Below are 18,964 nucleotides of genomic sequence, written 5' to 3' on the forward strand. Positions count from 1 at the left end.
TTTCCTCCACTGCCAAGAAAGTCTGCTTTTTGGTAAGACTGGTGGTTCAACGACCTAGCACACACACTTTAAGCAAAAGGAAATTTTTCTCTTTTGGGAATCCTCTTTTCAGCATTGAGCGAGCAAGCAAACTCCCGAAGGGCACTGGACATGGACTTGGACAATTAGGAGTCAAACAAGAGCCAAGTGTTTTTGCCCTGAGGCTTAAAAAGCTGATGAAGACGGTATAGGGAAGTATAGGAGCCAGACGGGTCACCTGGTCATGCAGAATGAACATCTTGTACCCCCCCTCCAACTCCTCTGCCTCCAGTGCATCTCTGCCCCCGTGCTTCAGCACAGGCCAGATCACAAAGACCTATTGTGTCTATTATTTTAATCCACAAACAATTGTCCAAACAAAGGCATACATGCAAACAAGCCTGCATTTGGATGCAATACTTGCTTTCATTTGGAAAGTTAGGAAATGATCTGGCATGTTGCAACAGCTGGAGCAGGAAGAGAGGACGGTGACTGCTGTTTCCCAGTGTAATAAGCAAGAAATGCATCACGGAGACGTACGCTGTTTGCAGATGTAAGACTGCCAGGTATTCAAATGTGGCTTTCTACAGTACTAACTGGTACATACCAGCCAATTTATTCATGAAAATCTGGATTTTTGCTAAAGACTGTGTTCTGTCTAATGATAGCATGGGTTTACTGTAATGATTAAGGATCAAGTTTTCTCACATCTGTGAGGAATGCTTAGACATTCAAGTTTAAAAATAAAAATATCACTCTGGGCAGGATTTTAACATTTTTTTGAGGGAGTGTGGGATGAGGGGTGGGTGGATTAGATAGTAATCAGTTGAATAAACTCAGCTGAGCTTTGAAAGTTAAACTTCAAGCTATATAGGAAGATTTGCATCGTGGGACATAAAAAAAGAGTTTAATTGTGCCTGACATGATCTGTTTTTATTAAGGTGTACTAATATAAATGCACTTTTATGCAATCATTTTTATGAGATATCCAAGTGCTTTAAAAACATATAAATGACTTAATAATATGCTTGGAAATTCAACAAGTATAATTGACAGACAGGGAACTAAGGCACAGAAGGGTTCAGTTAAGCAGGGCTATACACGAGCAAATGCCACTTTTGGGAATTAAGTTAATGAAATTTGCCCTGTTGGTTGCTGCCAAAGGAGGAGGAAGAATTTCCTTCCCAATATAAATGTCATTACAGAGCATAAGTACACACTAACTAAACATAGTATTTTGATGTGATAAGGCATGTTTCCCTTTGTTACACATTTTGCATACAAGTATGCACTGCGCTTGTGCATTCAGATGCTTATGCTATATTTAGCAGGCTCTTTTATCACACACTCTTTTCTGCCTCTTTCCACACATAAAGATTCAAAGAAACATCTTCCCATAGCATGTAAAGAAGTAACTAATGATATGCTATCAAGGAAGAAGTGTTCTCCTAGAGGAGACAGTTTCCTTTCAGAGACACTAAAACAAAAACTCTATTGAATTCTTGCTCATTGCTTCATATCATTGCTTTTTTTTTACCACACTCAAAATTGCACATGCTGACATGAGATTGTACAACGAGCTTGAGTATTTTCACATTAAGCCTGATATTTATTCCTGAAAACTGGGAAGATACGCTTTCTAACCAAAGTGCTTAGAACACAATTTAGTAGGTCACTTCTTAGCAGGAATTTCTTTGTTACAAATGTTTTGATCTTGGAACTCCACATATGCTACAGTTCATTTCACCGCATGCATACAAATTTATTGTTGAGGATGCGTCCCTGCCACTGACGCATAATCAGGCTGGTTAAATGTTCTAGTGGAAACAAAATATTCCAGGAATCTTAAACATTCAGTAGAAAGATAGTGTAAAAGAGCTTTTATAATACCAGTGAAAGAGTGTGGTACACTAAGCATTTCCAGTAAAATAAAAAATGTTTATGCTAACTGCAAACTATGCATTTCCATCAATAGCACAGCCTTTCCTAAGCCCTGCGGAAAACCAGGTAATGTTTTAAGTTTGCCAGATGTGGCAGGTCTTTACTAAATGTTGCATTGCACTGTTACAAGCCCTTGCTTGTGTTAACTTGTTGTGTTTGAAAGCAAATTTGCAAGCAAGTGGAACTTGTATCCCTATCTGTCAATAATTCCTCATCACACTCAACAAAAAGTCACTGCTTTCCTTTTTCCCCGCCCCCTAAATGTGAAATTGCAGTAAATCAGTCAACAGCACTGTTTAGCATATAAAGCAGAAAACTTCAAAGCAAAGCAGTCTTTTCTCTCCACCTACGAAATTCCAGACCATGCTCCTAAATTCAGGGAAATCTACTCGTCCTTTCTACTTACAATTCAGAAAGCCTTGGCGATGCATATTAAAGGGTTGCTGTCAGCTTACATTGTTTAAAAATGGACTGATTAAAAAAACGTTTGGGTAAAACACCCTTTATATACTGTGTGAGAAACACACTCATCTGGTAATGCTGCTCTCTCACAGCCCGCAGAGAACTGAATTATACCAGCTGACGATCCGTTCCGAATCTTAAGTATATTGTTTTACTGTTTGACTTTACCAATTCCATTTCAATATTTTTTCCTCTTTTGCTAAGGCTTTCCTTAGGATTTACTCAAAGGAAGCATGCCCACATGTGCTCACTCCCACTTTTCTTCTTTCCACATAACCCACCTATTAGCAAATATTCAGCTTTGTAGATAGTGAATCGCCAAAAATTATTTTTCCCTCAAAATGCAGAGGAAGGGCTGCCCATGTTATTACACTATATTATGTTAATCTTTATCTTATGTAAGATAACATAACGTTACATTAAAATTCTTTTTCTGTCCAAAAAACCGCACCGAATAAAACAACAACCTTGCCCAAGTTAAATGATACTTTCAAATCGTATATTTGATATGGAGGGTTACTCTGTATGTTACGGCCAGACTCCACCACTCCAATTTATACGGATTAAAATGCCTGTAAGACTGTGTTGTAACCCAGATCATCCAAATTACCCTTTTAAGTAAATTTCTTCCCTGAAAAAAACATATCATCAAACTGTGCCCTGAGAGTCCCCCCACAATGCGCTAACCATCCATCTGTATAAGAAGGACCCGGTCCATACCGAATTAGAAGATGGCTATTTTCTGCAGCTGAAATTAATTTCTTTACATAGAATCAGCATGAGGTCTATGCACTATTCAATAACTGCTGAACCCTGATGATATTAGGTTTCTTCACTCTTATTTTAACCGGTTAATTATCATGAACGATTTCCCTCCTGCTTCGTTGTGTGTTTAAGTGGTGCAGGAAGTAAAGGTATCAAGAATTCCTGCAGTTACACCACAGGCTTCTGTTAGTGAACTGCTTAAATCTGGGCTTTATGTCTACATTACGTTAACAAACCTCTCATTTGGATACGTTGCCCTTTCCCAGGATCTCATGTGCAGCTTTCCGTATGCCTGATCCACATTCACTGAAATCAAAAGAAAAACTCCCATTGGCCTCAATGATTTTGAGGCTGTGCCCTGCGTAGACTGAGAGATGCTAGAAAAATGGAATAATCATTACACTAGAGACCTAAAAAGAATATGCTGCAATACATCTTGTTTTGACAAAAACGTTTTCTTTTATTAAAAACAATAGCCTCAAAAATCAGAAGTTCAACAGGGACTGTGCTCTCTGCGCTCCTTCACTAACACGCCTAATAAACTCAGCCTGGTTCAACTTCACACATACTTATTCATAGCAAAAAGTACAATGTTCATCATGGTTACCAGTGTAAACAATTCCTACCTGCTACTCACAGGCTACACACAAACCAGCTTGCTGAACAGGATCTAAATTAGCTGCACTCTGAAAGCCATAAATAGGATTTAAGAAGTATCCCAGCCGAGCAACGGAGCAACGTTTGCATATTTGTTTGTGCAAGTGAGCTTCAGAAAGTGTAAATGATGCTGGGGTTACAAAATCGGGGACATTTAAACCAAACGGTCAAGTGTGCAGTTTGATGTAGTAGTTAGACTAGTTTAACAATTATTCTTTTTCATGCCAGTTACCCATTAGGCTGGCTTAAGTGTAATGTTAAATTGCACTTTAGTTGCTGTCTATGCAGCAACACAATGGGAAATCAAGATAGCAGATAACAAGTAGCTATAGCAGCACTGCTTCAGGCTCAGACTGTACAAGTGCCTGAAGTCCATGTTTCAGAGCTTTCAGATCTTTACAGTTATCAGTACCTAAATTAGCTAATTTAAGTGAGGGTTAGATATGTCAACACAGCCTGCAATCATGCCTGCAACTGCAATACAGACATAGGTTGTGGGCTGATATTCAGGACAGATACAACTGTAGCAGTTGAAGAAGTTACTGCCTCCAGCTGTTGGTTACTGCCCGGTGGGTGTACGAGGTGCCCCAGCCCCAGCCAGGCAGGGCAGAAAGGGTGCAGGTACCTCAGCAACAGCAGCTCAGAGTGGGGTGGCTTTGATGGGACATTATGGAAGGACTTATGTCCTCGCTTGGTGTGTCCACTTTGAGATAGGGCAGGGACTTACCTCAGACTACCGGTGAAGGTGGGCTTAAGCTAAGCCACTGAAAAGCTGTGAAAGATGCATGTTTTCAGTATACTAATTTCAGCTGTGGAAGCATATTCTTAAATGGCTGCAGCAATGTTTGTTAGATGGTGCCTAGCCATCCCGTCAGTACCAACACAGACTGAGAGAACACCTTGTTTACTGGGATTTGCAGGAATTGTGGTGGCAGCTGTTAAAATACATAAAAGGAGTCCATTCTCAAAATGCACCAGACCAAATAAGTCGTCTAAGGATCCAGAATCTTCTATCTGATAAAACCACACTGTCTAGTGATTCACTTTTTTGTCATTCTACAAGATGTTGCTATTTGTACATCATATGTGTGGAGGAAGACACAAACTGCTCTGTGACTCATTGTGTCTGTGAGGAAAGGTGACTATACCTCTTGCAAGTCTGTCTGTGTGCCTGTGACTTCATGTGGAATACTGACTTCAACAATACTTGCCGACAAAGACATCTAAACAAAAACACATATTTTAAATACACTACGTCCTGCTGCCTACCAAGTTGTATCATTTCATCATAAACCAAAATCTGTTTGTAACAAAGGAGGTGCTGTCTATCCATTGATCTTCTTCCTCAGCTAATCCTGTATATGCTTTAAAAGAACTCTGAATTATTTTTTCTGCCATCATGTTGAACAGGTACATGAAGATTTTATTCTTCCCACTATTCTAAATTGATGAGTTTTCTGTAAGTTATGCTTGTATTAGCAGATGGTGATGTTTTATCCTTCATCATAGGTCCTTAAATAGATTAAGTCAATGTTGTCAAACCCAGGGGAATTAAAGAAAAAGTCAGACACACAGGAAACCTTATGGCCTGTGACAAATCAATACCTTTCTTAATCTCCATAAACATTGGGATTTCTACTCTAAGAAGCTAATAGTGAGAATTCCTGGTCTCCCTTCTGATTTTGATGCTGAATTACAGAGACAGGGTCTTGATTATCCCTCATTGTTGTGGTTCCTCATTTTTAGGAGGAAATTGGATATGAAATAGCTCCTGTCCACTAAGCTAACTGGATGCTACCACTCTACACATATGTCCTAATACTGACTTGACATGTGGGTCCAGCCCCTTGTTGGCTTCTGAGCCACCACAGAGAAAACCAAATCAGAGGCTCAAAACTTGCTGCTCCCCCATCCTGAAGAGTCTTAGCCACAAAGTTGTCAGTTATTTTGCAGGCAGTACCTTCTCATTAAACAGCAAATCTTCACCAAACATTGTCTGGGTCAGAAATTCTATCCCACTCATCAGTTAGTTCACAAAGTTCCTATGTGCAGTGCAAGTATTTTGTCGCCAATATCTCGCCACCTTTTTAGCTGAATTGAGACAGATCCGCAGCTTGTGCAAGCTTGTGCATTTTTCTATGTCAACATCAAATTGAAATATTTACTCTGCGTTGTGGTTAATGGCAGTGGCCACTCTTAACTTTTGCCATCTGGATTAAATGCAGAAGCCAGATCTGCATTAATAACTCTTTCCACCTGAGATAAACCATCTGCACTACCCTTGCAGACAGTTTCAGTAGCATCAGTTCCATTTTTCTTAAGCCACAGGGCCATACACTACCGCTCTTTTAAATATCAAGGAGGCAGCAGTTCACAAAGCCGGTGCAAAATGAAAATGAAACAAAGCAAACCTTCCCCATGAGTGCAAACCAAAGGCAGAAAATGGAGAAGGGGGGGGAAAAAAAAAAAAGGGAGGGTTACCCACAGTTTATTTTAACTTCTACCAGGTTTGGACTTCTTTCCCCCAAGGTTAGGTGTTCCCAGAATTAAGAAAAGCTGAACATCACTGCTCGGTACTTTAAACAGAGAGAAAACTATGCCTACGGACTCTAAATCAAAGCCAGATTCCTGTTCCCCTCACCTAATCCTTCTCAGGAGCTGGAGAGAAAAATCTGATGGTGGGTGGGCATTAAGGACCAAACCAGAAACATATTTTCCTACTTCGCCAGATATATGCCAAAAGCTTTGCAAGACCCTCAGTCAAACGCTTCCTCACCCACCAGCCAAGAAAGTTCCAATAATTTCAGAATGTTGAGACCCATCAGGTTAACCCAGCCTGGTAAACCCAGCCCTCTAAGTACAGGTGAAAAAAATCAAACCTCCCCTCATCTGAGAAGCAAAAGCTTCTCATCTCAGAAGTCAATGTTCACCAGTCATTCAAAACCCTGAACAACAATACACATTTTGATTAAATAATCAAGTGAAAATAGCCCAAATAAATCTGATCATCTCAAAATAGCAACAATGGGGCAGCCAAAATTGAGATGCACTTTGGAAATAATTAATGTTGGTAGGGCTGAAGGACAGCACAGACATCCTTTATGATGCCGAGTTCTAATGCAAGTTCTCATCTAGAGGAACCTGACTCACGTGGTTAATTTTCCAGCCACAATCGGTCAGGTGTTAAGGAAGCAGCAGCAGGCAGGTCCATGCCCATGTATCCGTCCCTGGTGCAGGGCCACGAGCATCCAAAGGGGAGATGGATGCCCAAAGGCAGGTGTGAGCGCCTCGGCTGTCCTGCTTAAACCCATATGCACCTATGAGTTACAGCCCTACATCTCGGGGAAGCTGGAGCTGTAAAATATATGAATTCTCTGTTCAGTGTATACTTCTGACACTGGCCATCATCGGTGACACACAAAACCAACCAGCTTATTTCTTAGACTTTTTTTTTTTCCCCTTAAGCAAGGGGACTTTGAAGTAATTTGCTCACGGGCAGTGTGATCTTTAAAGCTCGCTCTGAACTCAGCTCATTCAAGTCCTGTTCTTATGTGAACACTTTAAATACAGCACATAGGTCTTTTTCTCCTCTCCCCAAAGTGACAAACAGTAATGATGGCTTGTGAAATCCAATTTTGCATTTTACTTCAAAGTATTTTATTTCATAAGCTCCTGAAGCTTTTTGTATTGATCCCAGTTAAGGTCATCTATCTGCCAGTTGCTACTAGTCTTTTCCTCACTGCTGACTGTGGCACGTCTGCCACCGAGGAAAATACGAAACCTGACAAATGGATACAGCCGGAGAACTTCTGAAGCTGTGTATATGTCTTTCTGCATCTTCGCAGAGAAAGACATAAATCTAGGCTTATATAGTTATATATTTTGTGTACATAGAGACAGTTAAAATGTACCTAATATAGACAGGACAGAAATGAATGTACATTTTAATATGTTTCTCACACAACAAGTTCATATACGTTTTATAGATGACAGTTCAGACATATTAAAATATAAAGAGGTATCAAACAAAAAAATTACCTATTTGAGTTCAAGCAAGCACAATTTTGTCTTCTTAGACATGCACTCCCCCAAAATCAGGATATAGGGAAAAAATAAATCTTTGTATAAATTATTACTATGGTCACAAGAGCTAGTGAAGGACCATACCAAATTGTTCTGACTTCCTGACAAATCAGAATAAAATGCCTTTTGAACTAGATGGCAATCCATTGAATTGGAATTATACATTAGGGCTACAACTATCATGTCGGGCGGAGATTCAGACCCTGTAAAGTCACCTTCAGAAACTGGGCATGACCTCTTTTTTCGAGAGTAACGGGTGCAATAATTTGGGCTGCTTCTTTTGCTTTGTTCTCACATGTCCCGAGAGCTCCAAAGGGAAACTGCAAAGGCAGCAGTACTCTCACCACGCCGATTTGCTGATGTCCTACTGCTGATAGGAAATTAGCTCGGTGTAAAACAGCCACAGATGGGCCTCCAAGCCAAGCCTCTGCATGGCGGGCAGGCAACGCTGCTGTGGCTGTCAAAGAGGGGGCTGAGTAGCAAAGATTAATTCAGATCGGATTCTTCCCAAAACTAGGAGCTGAGCTCTGGGGTGCTGGTTCAGATCTTGTTCTGGTGACTGTATGGTCAAAACATTTGCCTGTTAGAGCTCTCCTCTTTTTATCTTTGCATTGGGAAGATGGGAAATGAGAAAGACGAGCAGCAAAATTCACACACATAAAAAAGCATATTTCAGCCCTCTCCCATGCTGGCTCCTCAGCTTTTATAACACCACTGCCAAGTTAGTTTTATAATGTTTATGCTACCTCAGTTTCCTCATAAATATTGTTGAACTGGCATTAGCGAGACCAAACCACCACAGTTCAGATCAACGATCTGATTTGTCTAGACATGATGCATATTACAACCATTTGCAAGTTCTTGGTGCAAACCACATTAGGGGCTTTCTCTCATGCTGGCAGTAGCTGAGATTATGCAGGGGTTTAGTAGTTGGGGGCCTGAAAGAAGGAAGTTCATCTTAAACCTGAAAGATAAGGCTTGGTCTAATTGCTATATTGTGGCTGGTAGGATCCTCAGAGAGAAGCCAGGTAATTAGAGAAGGAAGTGTGGCAGGTGGAAGAAAGTGTTACGGTCTTTGTAAGCTGGTGATGGGAAACTTGCATGCAGGAGACAATCAGACAAGGGCAAGAAAGAAGTTTTAGCTTCTGTGTGAAGATAGATGAATACCAAAGAATATGGCAGCTCTTTGAGTTCTGGCCCTAATACTACAACACCTTGTTTTCAACTCAGCCTCTGTGGGATATGGCAAATGTAAATAAAACCACCTCAGAAATGAAAGTGTCTCTATTTGTGTAGTACTTGTAGCTGTTTAAACTACTTTTTATGTCTGTGTTTATTTGATTCCAACCTGACATGGCAATTACTATGAGTGGCATTTAAATGACTAAAGCATTTGCAAAAGAGACTGCATCTCCATTTCTTTAGGCAAAACAGCAGCACAATCGTCATAAGCGTTGGACCATCTAAACTTGAATTTCTGTCCTAAAATATCCAATTATTTCCCAGTAACTTGTAAGTAGCTTTTCTAAGGAGAAGTCCTTCACAAAAGGTTCTTAAATAAAATAAAAAAAGCCCCATAGCTCTGTCAGATTATTCTGTTCGCTGCAGCTTGTTACACCAAACACACATTCTCAGACAGGTTATGCAGCTCCCATATTTAAATATTCTTTGCCCGTAGTTGATAGTCCTCTGCTTTTAAAGTGTTGTAATGCTGCATTCTTTCAAGATCACTGTGAGGTGAATCATACACTCCATGACTTTAGCAAAAGAATAGCTTAATTAAGGAGTAAATGGTGGGGTTTGCCATTTTGTCCTAGATGAACAACTGAAATGGAAGGATTAAACGTTCAGAACAGGAAGACACAATGTAATGCAAAAAACCTATTTTAAGTCCATCTTACCCCTCTACATTGTATGCCATAAAGAAAAATAATCTATTGTCTTTCCAAAGACAATGGCCCTGACTGTACATCTCTTGTACAACAGAAAGAATAGCAATCCTGAAATTATTCTAAATTTCACATGCCTATCGATTCCTTCAAGTTACAAGAGCTAAACAAAGACAGAGAATCACACTTTGACCCCTTTAAAAACATCAAAGTGCCACACTATCAGTCCTGAATCTTCCTTACAATCCAACCTTTGCTGATTACGTTACAGTGCAACTGATTATTCATAATCTGACCTGAAACTACAAATTATTTATTGATTTTTCTCTAATATTATCAAGTTCTAAAGAATAATTACTGGTGTAATAGTTAGCCAAGTTGTTATGAGAATTGTAAGCCCTTTTGGTTAATGCATGGCATATGTCTGAGGCATTCAACTAATTCACATATCTGTCTGCACTATTAATAGAGAAGGTTACATGCCAATTATCCAGGGTTCAATCAGCCTGTTAGGATACAATAGCTGCAGTGTTCACACACTTGATGTGCCACATTCCTCACAGACATTATAAGCAGCTGGTCCAGATAAGACCACTGGGGCTTTAATATTTAGGAATCACTCCTTCATCCAACCTGGATTGCGATTTTTTTTATTGTTATGTTAACTGTGGTTCTTTTGTTACCTCTAATATCTCTCTCCCCCTTTTTTTTCTTTTTTTTTAAATTATTTTTAGATTCAGCAGTATTGAAGTCAACTGACATTTCCCTCCTGTTAGGAGGGAAAACAGACCGTTGTTAATGGCTGTAGCAAACCAGTAAGACACAATAGATTCAGGAGTCCTCCAAATTCCACCAAACTAACAGCTTTCTTCTGTCATGAGGAGGCATATCAATACCTCTGGTAGCACCCAGATCTGCGAAAAGGAGCACGTTGAAAAGACTGTTCCATACTAAATGCTTATATCTCATTTAATTATTTTGCCTGCCTTACTTAAATACAAAATAATTCAAAAAAAATCAAGACATTAATTCAGGTTGTTATTTGCCCTGCATTTTTATTTTGTTGTTGTATTTTGGGGAATAGTAACTTTAGAAGAAGTATACTTATTTAGTTTAGGGAAAGGTAAGAAACAGCATGCAAACAACCAATTTAGAGTGCCATGTTAGTGAAGCCACTGTGAGCTCGATTGGGGATTTCACCACATGAAAACCAGACATTCATCTGTTCCCATGGAGATATTCCTTCTCCCAGTCAATCAGGGAGCTGTTCAGGTCAAACAATAGGCAGTGGTTCCTTTTCTCATCTTACAAATAGATACCCCCTCCCTCCTTCTCCTTCTATTTACGGGTATTCTCGATAACATTTAAACACCTACAAAACAAGCAATTATATTTTCAAATGATGAGGGAAAAGTGTTTGCTGAGATTTTTTCAAGCTTCCAGAAAAATTAATAGGGGCCTGAATTAAATAAAAATGAGACCATCCTGCACTCTCACACCCTAATATTATGTGCACACTGAACTTTTCTCATGCAATATTTATATGAAGGTAAAATTAAGATTATCTTCACAGGACTCGAGCATCATTTGTTGCCAGGCCACCCTAAAAGTTTGTGAATCAGTGTGAGATAACTGGATGTAACTTCTTAATTGTCAGAACAGAGCTAAAAGAAAGGCAGCACAAAATGATGCTGGGGAAAGCGCACAGTGAGATTACTCACACAGCCATTAGATATTTCCTAAATATAAAACAGCACACAGAAAGCAGTGTGTTCAACACAGAACAGAAGATGGAAATTATGTTTTTTAACAATGCTACTCCTGCTCAGGTATTTAGGCCAGGCTAAAGGACCCCATATCAGAGCACGTGGGTGGGATGCTTCATTACAAACTCAGTCAATTTAGAATTACATTTTTTTTCCTCACTGTTGCCCATTTCCACAAATTTGTGCATTTAAACATATTGTTATATAATTTACACGTAAAATTATATATTTTTATATACTATTACTTAGGAAACTAAGAAAAGATGCACTTTTTCTACTCTTAAAAAATTCTTACCTTATACGTGATCAGGTATTGCATTTTCCTCTCTCAGAACGCCTCCGTATTACTAAGCTTTGCAACTGCCCTACCACTTGGGCCTGCACAATCACTCCACCTGAGGAAGGGCGCTCATTAAACCAAACCGTTTAGCATCCTCTTTCCCCTTATTGACAATTTCAGAACCTGCAGACCATTTTTGACAGAGCTGCTGAAATTTCTTAATTAATTTCTTGTTTAATTCATCACAGTGATGATTAATCCCTTGGGTTTTATGCAAAGGATGACTTGGCAGAGGGGAGAGAGCACCAAAACCAAGGGAAAGGCAAGTAAAATTCCATAGTTATTTAAGCATCAGGTAACTAATCAGCACATGCAAGGCCAACAGCTGAATCCTGGTGTCCCTGCTCAGCCAATAAGCCAAGAGATAGAGAAAGAGATGAGTTGCAGCTGGATAGGGAGAAGACATGGGGTTATTGCACAGAGTGGGAATCAGATTCATGCCTGGTGTTATGTTGGCAGGACAGGGGGATGTAAGAGTATGTAGCAGAAATGCATACAAAACTGAAGTTCATTAATTCTCAGAAAAGAAATTCCTTAAAAGGTTTGCCACAAAACTTGTGCCTGAAAAGCAGTGTCACAGCTTTGCGTGTACATGTGTGAAGTTAAGTGTCAGATACCAACACTCTGATAATCTGGCTCAGTGGTCACAGCTGTGTAATGGCTACTAGTACTTAATAAACACTAATGTATGAAGGGAACTTCCCACATTAAAAAGAAACAGCAAATCCACCACACGACTCTCCTCCAAGTTCCTCCTTAAATATTGTCTCTACTGGGAGGCACCAGCATCTGTTCAGCTGGGCTGCAGGGACTTGTCCCCCAGTGCTCTTGCCATCAGGTTGTGCTTCCCCTGGTTTTATTCACTGATTGTCTCCTACACTTGGAGGCTAAACTCCTCGGGAAGGCTGTGTACACAATGCCTGCTTTTATGGAGGATTCATAGTGGGCCTCTTGGTGTTACTGTATTACAAACACTAAACAAAGGTAGTCAGCTCCTGCCAGGGGTGTGCTCGGACACCACCTAGCCCTTACAAAGCATGGCAGCGTTCGCCTATGCAAGCGGCTAGGATTTCAAAGTGGCATTAAACCAAACTAGAAATGCATTCACAGCAAACCATCAAGCATGATTTTCCAACAGGCTTTTAAGAAAATGATAGGAAGGAAATCGCGCGGCATAAGGGGGAGATCTCTGTTCAGAAGAAATCTCAAGCAGAAGTTTAAAGAAGAATTCGTGTTCAGCTCACTGAGTAAGAATAGAACAGGAAACTGCAAATGACACCAGCGGTTTGGGTTGTACGATTAAGTAACTGCTCTCCTTTTTAATGAAGTCACTGAAGTACAAACTAAACAGCAAAGCAAAGCAGTAAAGTCAATAGCGTTAAATTCTCTTAGCTTTAAACAAGCTCGGCCAGTTATACGGCTTCTCACCAAATTGCATTTCCATCCCCACACGGGGCGATTGCATTTCTGGGAGCGGTGGGGCTGGAACAAAGAGCCGTGCGCTCCGGCCCGCTCCTGGCCCGACCCCCTACACAGCCGGGGGGGAAATAAATTATAAAGTCAGCGATAGTTAATAAACAAACAAAATTAAATTTCACACTGCAAATGTAACTTGGTACGAACTGCCCTTTGTGCCGTTTAGCAAGAGCCCGGTGACCACCTATTCTGGGCAGTGCTTTCTCACCTATTGAGGGAATGCATTTGCAAGTGACTTACCCTTTGAAACACTCAGCGCTGCTGAAAGGGGGCTGATGGGCTGGCACCTGTAGTTAAAACGCTTTTATCTATTGAATAAGGCTTGACTGAATTAACCGTTTTAAAGAAGAGCTCTCTGTGGGCGCATACTGTAGTTAACCCGTTCCAGGCTCATCGTTACCACTGGCTGGCCCTGCGGGGGGTTCGGCTTTCCTCCCTGCTGGGAAGAAATGGTCCTGTGCAAAACAGAACGGCTTCCCAGGCGTGCCCAGGGCTCCGGGCAACATCCTACAGGAGCTTATTCAAAGCCAAGACTTCGCACTGAGTTCCCATATTCCCCTTGTGCCTTGCTAGGTACCGCCCTGGGCGGCCGCCGGCGGCCCCAGGGATGCGAATGGAAACCCGGATAAACACGTGTGTGTAAACATATCCGACGGTATTTTATGGAATGATATTTTACAATAAGGCTAATGGTTAAATAACATTATCAAGATGGGAAATGAAGTCGTGGATTTTATTTCCTTTTACTTCTTCCGTGGAGTATTTCAAATACAGTATAGTTTTGCAGATGGCTGAAACTGTTCAACTGGCTACGGCAAAGCTGGGTGAGCTGACAGCCATTCAAAAGGAAGTTACATGTCGTATTAAAAATAAGCTAGAACTGTACGTAGTATTAATAGACAAATACAAAAAGGGAAAGTAGCAAACAAAACATTACCTGGAAAGGGGGGGGGGGGGGGGGGGGAACGACACGAACATTCTCAAACCAAAAGCAGAACTTTTGAAGAGCTAGAGACTCAACCTCTGGCCATACCTAAGAAAAGGCAAAGCAAATCAGTGGACTAATTGATCCTAGAAGCAAACTGAATCCTCGTTAGGGATTTTATGCTTGCAAAAGAGGGTGGAGGGAGATCAGGCAAGAATAATTAGTAGCAAGAAACCTTTCCCCTCCCAGAAAAGCCTACATCAGGTCTGAGAAGGAAATCCTAAGAGAAACTCTGCTTCCACTTAAGTAAAAAGGGACATACATGTTTCTTTCACAAAGATGAAAATCTTAGCCTAGGTGGTGGAATCATTCTGTAAGTGCTGAAGATTTACTGCCCCTAACATAGGAAAAGCACCCTCAAATGACTAGTTTACTCCAAGTTGAACTGGTGCAATTTTTAATATTCCACAGGAAAACATCTATTTGATGGAAGGAAACGAGCACTGCCATCAGAGGGACCAAGCTGGGTTTTGCCAGGTGTGGTATCTTAAACTATCGACAATGTCCTGATCTGAAGTTACAACGGTGCAGGAAATGCAGGCTCCCAGCCTGTCCTGCGCTCAAGGCATCCAGACCCCAAGAGAAGTGAGCAACAATGAAATCAGCAGCCAGCAGAACACAGCTATCATTTTAAAATAATATTTGCATTTTTATATTGCCCTGATGCAGCAGAATAGTCACAGGAGTGTGGCATGTACGTGTTTAGACTGGTGAAGTGGAAGGCTAAACTGCAGAGGCCTAAAACCACACATCACCAGTGATTCATATGAATTAATTATTGTATGCATATTTTCTGATTTTTTCTGTTCCATTATCTGGGAAATTCTGGGGAAATCCTGAATCCTTTGGCATCAGTAGCAAAACTCATTAATTTCAAGAGGACAGAGTGAATATTTATACCGAAGTCAGATCTCCACCGCTACCAGGTTCCATATACAAGACTATTTCCAGGATGATGACAATTAGGCTGAATTTAGATATCTTTATCCCTGTATGATATTTATTCAAACCAGATGCCTCAAATTCCTTATGAATGCTTACAATTACTATTAATCAAGTATTCATATCGTACAGATTGTAATCAAGTGTTCAGATCTGCAGTCTGCTTCAGATATCAAAACGATAATTTTTTTAAACTTCCTTTGCCAAAAAGGGATCAAAGAAAAATACAGTAACCAATACGTAGCTCCCATGAGCTGTCACACAGAATCAGCCTGGAAAATTCCTACAGAAAAGAAAATATTAGTAGTAATATCTTATATGACTTGTGCTGGGTAGTACTCAGGAATCCCAGTGATGAATTAGGACCTCATGAGAATCCTAACACAGACTGAAGAAGTCCTGTCCCAAAGGCACCACAGTTTTGAGATTACTGGGCTCTAAATACTAATCTACTTACTGGGATGAGGTTTTTTTAGGAGCCAGTTAAGAAAATAGTACCTACAAGACAAATCATATGGTATGTGTTCTTTCCAGTGACACACAGTAGTACCCTACAGACCACAGTTTCTGCAGCATGGGCTTTTCATTGAGAAAGCTGTGATGCTGATGAGACTTAAGCTGAGTAACGTAAATATACCCTGAAATGAATAAACGGGGCTGACACATACTTTATTCACACCCTGATGCATTGGTTGCACAATCTTTAACTTTAGAAACAATTCAAACAATAATACTAAGTGTAGAAGCATAGAGAAGAGGTATGCCATGGAATGCAGACCATGGGCAAACAACAGACCCAATGATTGTTCTTGGTTTAGAAGAATATGTAAACAAAATGGCCATAAAACACTGAGCTTATGCGTACTATATATTTACCTAAGTATAACTGCTCTGTGGAGCAACCAAATCCCACTGTATGCAGGAAATAAAGTTTTCTAACAGGATGTCAGCCAAAGGAAATAAAATAACTCAGGGTTTTTTAGCTATCCTTACTGCTAGTTGCTATTAATTTTCCTGAATACACACAAGCAAGGCCTTTGACATCAGACCTCAACAAAATGCACCGATACACTCACTGATTTACTTCCAGGCAAAAACGATAGTAAGCCTATCATATGGCTAATCAGTAAGTTTAATTGTAAAGCAAGCTGTTTACAGTAAGAACATGTTCACCCCAATATATAATGAATAATAATAAATGATATCCACCAATTCTTTAAACTCAGATAATAGCCTAAAGAAACTGAGGATATTACACAGTTAAAAAAAAAAAAAAACAAAACAAAACAAAACACAAAAACAACCCAACACTGAAAAAACTCCTTATTTCCTCTTAGGCCTTGTTGCTCTGTTTGGAAATGTGGACAAACATATTTCTAAGAATGCCTTTTGTTAGTGCAGCATGATTACACGATCCTAGCAGTACCACAGACACAGGAGGAGAAAGAAGCAGTGCTAATGTGGGCTGGCTTTCATCACTTGCATGAAAGTAATTCCTGTAACATACTTTCGCATGACGAAATTAAGATACTGCAGATACGTCATTGATTGGAGTGCCTTACCTGAAGTCCAGATTTTATACATCAAGGGACTTTTTACTCTAGTTCTTTTCTTGCCTCATACTCATTGGTTTTCTATTAAAACCAAAATAAAAAACACTAGTTTTCTGCTGAGTTTTCTAAAGCTCAGTCTTCACTCCATGGGTGATAAATTTGGAAGGTTAACTTCTATTGAGCTGTTGTGGGTTTTGTTTTTTGATTTGCACAACTGAAACTCAGTCAGTAAGCCGGTACACCAGCCCTGACTCAGCTCTCAAGTATGTCAGTGTATCTTGGGTGTGACTGCACTAAAGTCAAACCGGTATAAAATTAAAACAAAAGTAAGTGTGAAGGGTAGTCTGAGTGCCGCTGGGTAACAGGGTAACAAAGCAGTGACCAGGCTTATTCCAGAGAATCTCCTCCCTGATTTTCCAGTGGGGTGCACTGCCCCTCAGCCTGGCAGAAGTGATTCCCACCTCCCCAAGATACACAGTACAGTGAAAAGCCAAGCTGTCAAACTCAGAGGATATCACCGGTGAAACAGCATGGGCACGCACCTAAGGGAAACCAGCAGATTAGCAACAAAGCGTTCTGAGTTTAAAATAAAAATAATCTGCAAAAGGTCAGGGACAGAGTAAACAGAAATCTGCCAAATCCTGCCTGCGTGGTGGCTGACACCCTCGTTTTTGCTTTCATCTTTAGGCAGCTGTAAAAAACAAGCCTCTTCCCTCCCCCTGCCTGGATGCAGGCGTTTGCTGTGCGTTCTGCTGGGACATGAAGAATATTTCTCATTCACGGTGCTGCAGCGGGACGCCCGGAGAAGCGGGATCCAGTTAAGGTGGGGCCCAGCCTTACCCAGAACCTTGGATTCAAGGGAGAGGCAATGACACTATGGAGCTCTTGCAAAATAACTAAGGAAACTGTTCTTAATACAAGAGGCCACTTCTGGCTGTCAGAAAAGAAAAAAAAAAAACTTCATTCAACAGCACAAGAAAGTGAAGGTTATTTTAGTCCAGGCATGACAGTGTAAAACCATAAGCATTTGAACTTAGACTGCTTTGAAAGGCATAAAAACTAAATAGGATCACAGTTTGTCATGAATTGTTGCTTAAATTGTTCCTGTTTTCTGGCCCGTAGTTGCTCAGGCCCCTGAAAATTTGGCACCAGACGCAACTCTCAAGAATATAGCTTTCCACTTACAGAAAGGCTGTATATATTCCCCACGGAGAGCCGAACCTAAAGCTGAGAGCAGGCTCTAGATTGTCATTAGATTGTCACCAGTGCTTGCACTGGGAACTGAAATGAGAAGAGTATGCCAGTTTGTTTTTTTTTAATTTTTTATTTAATAAAACCCAGTGAACCATGTGCTTAAAGTTAAGCACATGTTTAAAGTGCTTAAGGATATAGAATGGCTTAATGTATGTCTTTGGAAGGACAGAGCTGATAAAACAGATTACAGTTTTACCACAGAACTGACACAAAAATGGATTCAAAACCTCTTTTGAACTAAACCCAGCTATAATACATCCTTTGTCTACACCAAAGACTTCTGGCTTCGTAACCAGCAAACTGGATTTATATTACATAAATTTTCCCCAAAAATGTTAACTGTGTCCTCATACCATTTTTGTTAGCTCTTCTGAAAACAAATCATAAGTCTTATTTATATGGTTCTGACATCCTTGGTACAGACCAAGTGGTGACTTTAAACCACTCCAGTTATATTAATATACTTCACTGATGACTCTTCATTTTGGAAAACAAGCAGTCAGCTCAGCATGGTTGTGTAATAGTAATTCAGTAAGCTAGAAAAGTTGCCCATGTGGGCAAGCACACATGACTTTTAGTCCTGGCATATAATCCCGTAGCATTGGCAAAGCGAGTTTCTGGGGGAAAGGACTTGTCGTTCTCTTTTAGCATTTTACAGCGACTAGCTCAAAAGCTCCTGATCTATGACCACATGGATTACTTAATATTAATTGTTTCATTATTAATAACATTATTAATTGGGAAGCTACAGCTACATTCTCTCCACCACAACCTACCGGTAGCCCTGCAAAACCGTATGCTGGCACGGTCCTGAGGGACGGCACAGCGTGTGT

The sequence above is a fragment of the Falco punctatus genome (assembly GCF_963210335.1).
Source record: "Falco punctatus genome assembly, chromosome: 10".
Classification (NCBI taxonomy): domain Eukaryota; kingdom Metazoa; phylum Chordata; class Aves; order Falconiformes; family Falconidae; genus Falco; species Falco punctatus.